Source organism: Dermacentor albipictus, chromosome 10 (assembly GCF_038994185.2).
Source record: "Dermacentor albipictus isolate Rhodes 1998 colony chromosome 10, USDA_Dalb.pri_finalv2, whole genome shotgun sequence".
In the NCBI taxonomy this organism is placed as follows: domain Eukaryota; kingdom Metazoa; phylum Arthropoda; class Arachnida; order Ixodida; family Ixodidae; genus Dermacentor; species Dermacentor albipictus.
Window position 1 is genome coordinate 70,154,161 of NC_091830.1, and position 5,562 is coordinate 70,159,722.

Consider the following 5,562-nt stretch of genomic DNA (forward strand, 5'->3'; position numbering starts at 1 on the left):
CCACCCAAAGCTTACATTCTGGATCGCATGGAGGGGGTAGGGTATGACTGCGACAGCTTGAAAACGAAGATTGTTCACCAGTGATCAAAGACAACGCAGCTAAAGAATTTCCAAATCAGGTTTGGGGAAGTTTCCTGGGCAATGTGTGCCACTGGTTTGAGCTGTTCCACAGCCACTGCCTTGGCCTGGTAAGGTTTAGCTACAATATTAAGGTGTCTATATACCCGTGCTGATTTCGGACAAACATAAGCAGTTTCCTTCTTATCATCCTTCCGTACTTTGGTTATTATTCGCTTCACCAGGCTATTAATGTCTGACACTGCATATGCAATGAAGTTGCCTAGCTCGTGGGTGAATTGACAGGTCCAACATCTCTACGTCCCTATTGCTTCCAAGAATTGACGGTCATGCTGGAACTAACTATAATATTTTACCATAAGCACATTGTAGTTCACAGTCTAGTCGACGTGTTTTTCATGAGGTTTAGAACAGGGAACTGTATTCGTCAGGGTGAGAGTGCCATGAGTGCACTGGCACATTTGATTCACCATATCATTCGCTGCGTCAGCACAGATAAGTTTAGAATACACTACAATACCGTGACCAGTTTTACATATGCAATTGATTCAGTCTGGTAAAGTAGTAGGACAAATTTGACAAGCGCATAGTAAGCGAGCTTTATTGCCAGTCAGTCGTCGACTTCAATAAATTCACGAACACAAACAGATATTAAGTAGAGGCTCGAGGCATACGCCTAAGTTCAAACCCTTGGCTTTGCAGCTTTTGGTGCAGGCACTCGGGTCTGGGCATCCAGAGCCATAAACTGCAGCAAAGAGATGATAAAATTCGCAATAACATCGATTATTACACTTCAATTAACAATTGATTTTAATGTAATTTAGTCACAGGGTAACGTTCAATGCTTGCTTATCAGAAAGTTGGTATATCGCGACACACCTTATACGTTAGTCATAAATTTGGGCATACATGAATTGGTCGAGCCATCAGTTCATTTAGAATAACGAGAACACCGCTTCGCACCTGACACTTTTGCGTTGCCCACGTCGACAACTTTTTCGAGATGCGAACCAGTCAGCCCTCCACTACCGTGGTGCGTATTTCTGGGGTATCGGGATGAACACACAGATACTCAGTCACTTCCACACAGTCCATGTCACAGATGTAACCGAACGCTGTAGGTTCTACATTGTTCAGGTAGAGGTATGTTCAGCTCGTAAGCGGACCACTCGACTGGAGTATATAACGCCTAGGCTAAGTGACTACAGCCTCCCTTCTTCCCAGCGAAAGGGCTTTGCGGCTGTAAACAAGCTCTCACGAGAATGTCAATAAATACATACAATGAAAACTGCACGGAAGAAGAAAGACTGCGTTAAAAATCCTGCTAAAAGAACATGTTCAGTTTACTCTTTTCACATTGGATTCGTCTCTACATGGCGTAGTATCGGACACAATGCGTCACTTTGCCATCGGATATTCTCACCTACGTACGCTCTAAAAAGTAGAGACGGAATCGCCGGAGGGAAGCGGCCTATTTAGACTTCAAAGCCTTGTTCTACTCTCACAACATGTCGAGTGGAGCGAAATGCATTGTTCACTCCGTCACCAAGAGAGAGTGAAATGTGCTTTTCACCTTGCCTTTCTGAGCGAGAGTAGAATGCTCCTTCTGCTTTTGCGGCAGTAAGGAACAAAACATGGCGTAATCCTATGCTTCGACTGCAGGAGGCCGGCCCGGAAAATGGCTGTGTATCACTCACGCACGCTTGCAAAAAATACAACGTCTTGCTTCTAAGAGAACAGGTAGCCACAGTTGAAAAGAACGCGGAATCAGCGCTCTACTTTTTTCACTCGGAGTTGCACCACCGCTGTCCCGCTCAACATCGGGGTGTAGCACAGCACTAGAGAATAAGGACCCGTCCAGCGAGCAGAAACGAAGGCCATCCAAAGAAGACCGTGTGAGCCATATCGCATCGCCGCGAAAACAGGACAATCGTTCGTCCTTCCTTGGATATAATGAGAAATCTTTTACGGTCAGTGAATTCTAGCTTAGGCGCAAATTCTGCGTACATAACATGCTATCGCCAGGAAGTCGTCGCGGCGCTTAGCTGACGCCATTGACAATGAACTAGGCAAGTGCGCTTTGTCCCTCGATGCCAATCACAAAAGACAGTCGTCGCGATAACTGCGTGCGATTGCATCACTTGCCGCTATCCGTAAGTGCTTTGACAATCGCAAACGCTGCCAGAACCATAGTATATTCAACAAGAAATGAGGCGAGAGGACGCTTAAAATGATTTGTTCACCAGCCCATGATTCCGAGCCCATGCCAAGCGTGGATAGCGTGCTTGTTGTGTGTACACAGTCAGGAACATTCATAGGCTGTATAGGACGCTGAGAAATGAGCTGCTGTTTTAGAATATGGCACACGAAACAAGCTTCCGGAAAATTTATCTACATTACCATCCCCATGCTTAGGAGCTCATCTGGTAATCTCTGCCATATTAGTACACTCATGTTGTGCCAGAAATGCGTTTGCTGCCCAATAATGTGGCGTATCTTTGATCATAGTGTCAATTTTTTTGGGGGTTACCAGATGCTTGTTCTATTTTTAACTTTCCTCTGTATACTTTATTTTTGAAAACAAGTTTCCTATTGAAATTAAAGGATATTTCTGCACTGTAATAGTGGTGAAACTTTAGAGAATATACTTATTTTTTATTACAACATGTATTCGAAATTTCATGGGCAGCATTGGAATCTGATTTTCTGTTTTTGTCAGTATGCTTCTTAAATTGTTGTTCAGTTTGTATTGGGATTTATCAATAAAGATTTTTGCGTTTAAGAGAGCAAATTATTCATTTGAATAACTCGGCGACTAAAGATTCTTCATTTTAGAGCGTATCAAATTGGTATTTGCTCAAGGTAACATCCCTAATGAGATTTAACAAGAATGCGGTATGCATATTTCTCACATTTGAAAGTCTTTAGACACAATATATGCAAAGAGGCCTTATGTCAAAACCACAGCATAGGTGTTTAGATGTCATTATCGCAATGATCCACGCGCGTAAGAACTGTTGCAGTCATGAGAAGGTGTTCGCACTTCGGCTGCCAACGTGCTCTCAACGGTAGTAAGTATACATTAGATTGAACTTATAGTTCGCAGAGCGTATATACCGGAATTAATTGTAGAAAAAAGTGCTGGCAAGGAGCATTGAATAAATCTGACACAAAATATTCATAGTTACCGCGTTTTATATTCCGGTAAACACCGGCAGCTCGGGTGCAATAGCCGGTGATGAGGGGCAGCCACGTGTGTGGCCTGCAAGGTGCAGCCACTGGTAGCACAGAATTAAACCGAACAAAGTCAGAGCTATTTACAGCCGCTATAGGGTGTATTATACTTCACTCGTGGTTCAAAGTTCGGGCAGCGAAAAATAACAAAATAGTTCCTTGCATTTATTACTCCGTGTTTTTCTCGTTTAGCACAGCGCCTCCTGTTGGCTGCACCGTGGAGGCACTTCATGTTTGCATCACCACTCGCTCACCATGCCGCTCGATCTTCCAGTATTTAGCGGACTACTGAACAAGCTAGAACTATCTACAGTTTGACTTACTATCTCCCGTGCGTGCCTCGTCATTTCTCTCGTCGGCTGCAGTGATCGTCCCCATGAACGCTGCAAACACAAGGACAATCAAAACATCAACAACAGAACATGAAACCCAAAACAAACGTTTCTTTCCCAATCTAGAATATTCTTCTACTGGTGAATAGGATGAGTATATAGAAAGATTGCTGTCAATAACATGAAACAAGGAATGCTCCATTCGTGTTAATTTTCACGGAAGCTCAACGTCACAATGTCGGTGCATGCAATGTATTACATAAAGCACTAAGATGCAGCTATACAACGGGTATTCTGTTACGTGTCGAGTAGTGAATTTCGGGTATATTCTGATTATTTCCTAATATCATATCTGTTGACGCGACAAGACTTGCTCACCTGTAAGGAGTGCGACGAGCAAGATGGCAGCGGTGAACTTCATCTCAGCAACGAGTCTAACTTTGTTGTCTGTGAAGACAAAGAGAAAAGTACATCTTCGGTGGCTTACAAAAGAGAGCGTAGAGATGTCCAAAAGTGAAATTCAAGTGCCTTGGATTATGAGTGACTTCAAGTATACCTAAAATACGTATGATATTGTCAACCTGTTCCTCTTCATGAGCACCTATGAGAAAGCAACACTTTCAGAACCTAAGGCTTTGTGATTTGAGCAGTTATGTCTAAGGTTAAGCATCGCAACATGACTTTTTGGCACATTTTGGTATAAGCGTATCGGTCAACGTATTTCACATATCATAATTAGAAAACCTACAATAGCACAGAAACTTAGAATTTCTATTTTAAGTTCTAACATGCTGGATTTCGAGCCATCTCAACATGTGGCTCTAATGCAAGCAAAGCGTTACAGAGCGCTGATAAATGAGAAGATAACACAGTGATGGCTTTTAGAATGGACGCGCAGTAGCAAATAATAGAGCGATAAAGGAGAAAATTCGTTGATTGCTCGGACAAATATGAACGTACCTGATAGGAAGAAATACTAGGTGGAGGCCAGGTACTGGATCGAGCTACTGATGCAAGGTGCACGATTCCCGACCCTCTGTCTTTTATATCTCTCCTGTGGCCAGAAATAAAAGTGCACGTGGAGGAAACTGCCACGTAGCTGCTTTCAAATACATTTTGCACGGGTGAATGCCTTTACTGTCATCGTTTTTATGGTGTTCTTGGTTTGTTGAAATAACAAAACAATGAATACATGGCAAGAATCTACTGATAAACAGGAAACCGGATACATAATTTTCTTATCCGTAGGCAATTTTTATATCCATATCCCAAGTTAGCTCCGCTTTTGGTTTTATGTGTATTACATCCGGAAGGAATGACTTGTCCTATCCTATCATTAATATGAGTGGGAGAACGTTTTGTAAATATCGCACTACGGTATTTAACATGGCTTAATTTGCTCTTCTGCGACGCGAGGGAATATCGGCACAAAACTATTTGATACGAAATGCACCCGTCGATCGCAGCAGTACATCTCCTTAAGATATATTCGTTAACACCACAGCGAATGGGACCATTTTACTAGAATGTACAGAGAATTATCATGCCAACACGTATAACAGTTCAGCAGACTGTGTATCACTCATGTTTTAGTGACACGGGGCGAGCAATTAGAGAATTGTGTGAAAGTAGGCGAGGAACGAAATGTTCCTGCCCGAAAGTGGCCCACGAAATCCCCGCGCTATGTGTGCTTTGTTTTCTTGGTTTCCTTTTCAGTAAGGCCGCGCGCAACGCACTCATTATTATCATGGTCCTATTGCAAACTAGGGAGCTGGCTGTTACCTTTTGACACACTTGTGCTGACTGAGGCATCTCTTCTCCTACAGATAGGAGTGGGAGCTGTCGTATGCGTGGTAACTAAGCCACGAGACTCGCACAATATCGGGATATTGCGGGAAAGACCCTAAAACATTGTCTA

General features: G+C 43.0%; 1 long non-coding RNA gene across 1 annotated transcript; it reads right to left on the reverse strand.

Annotated features, from left to right (window-relative positions):
* Positions 1 to 677: 677 nt before the first annotated feature.
* On the reverse strand, positions 678 to 4,649 carry LOC135898425 (uncharacterized). Its single transcript, XR_010563326.2, has 4 exons — positions 4,605 to 4,649; positions 4,023 to 4,091; positions 3,636 to 3,695; positions 678 to 823 (listed from the first exon to the last, which is right to left on the reverse strand). It is a non-coding gene; the product is annotated as an uncharacterized lncRNA (long non-coding RNA).
* Between the last annotated feature and the right edge of the window lie 913 nt (positions 4,650 to 5,562).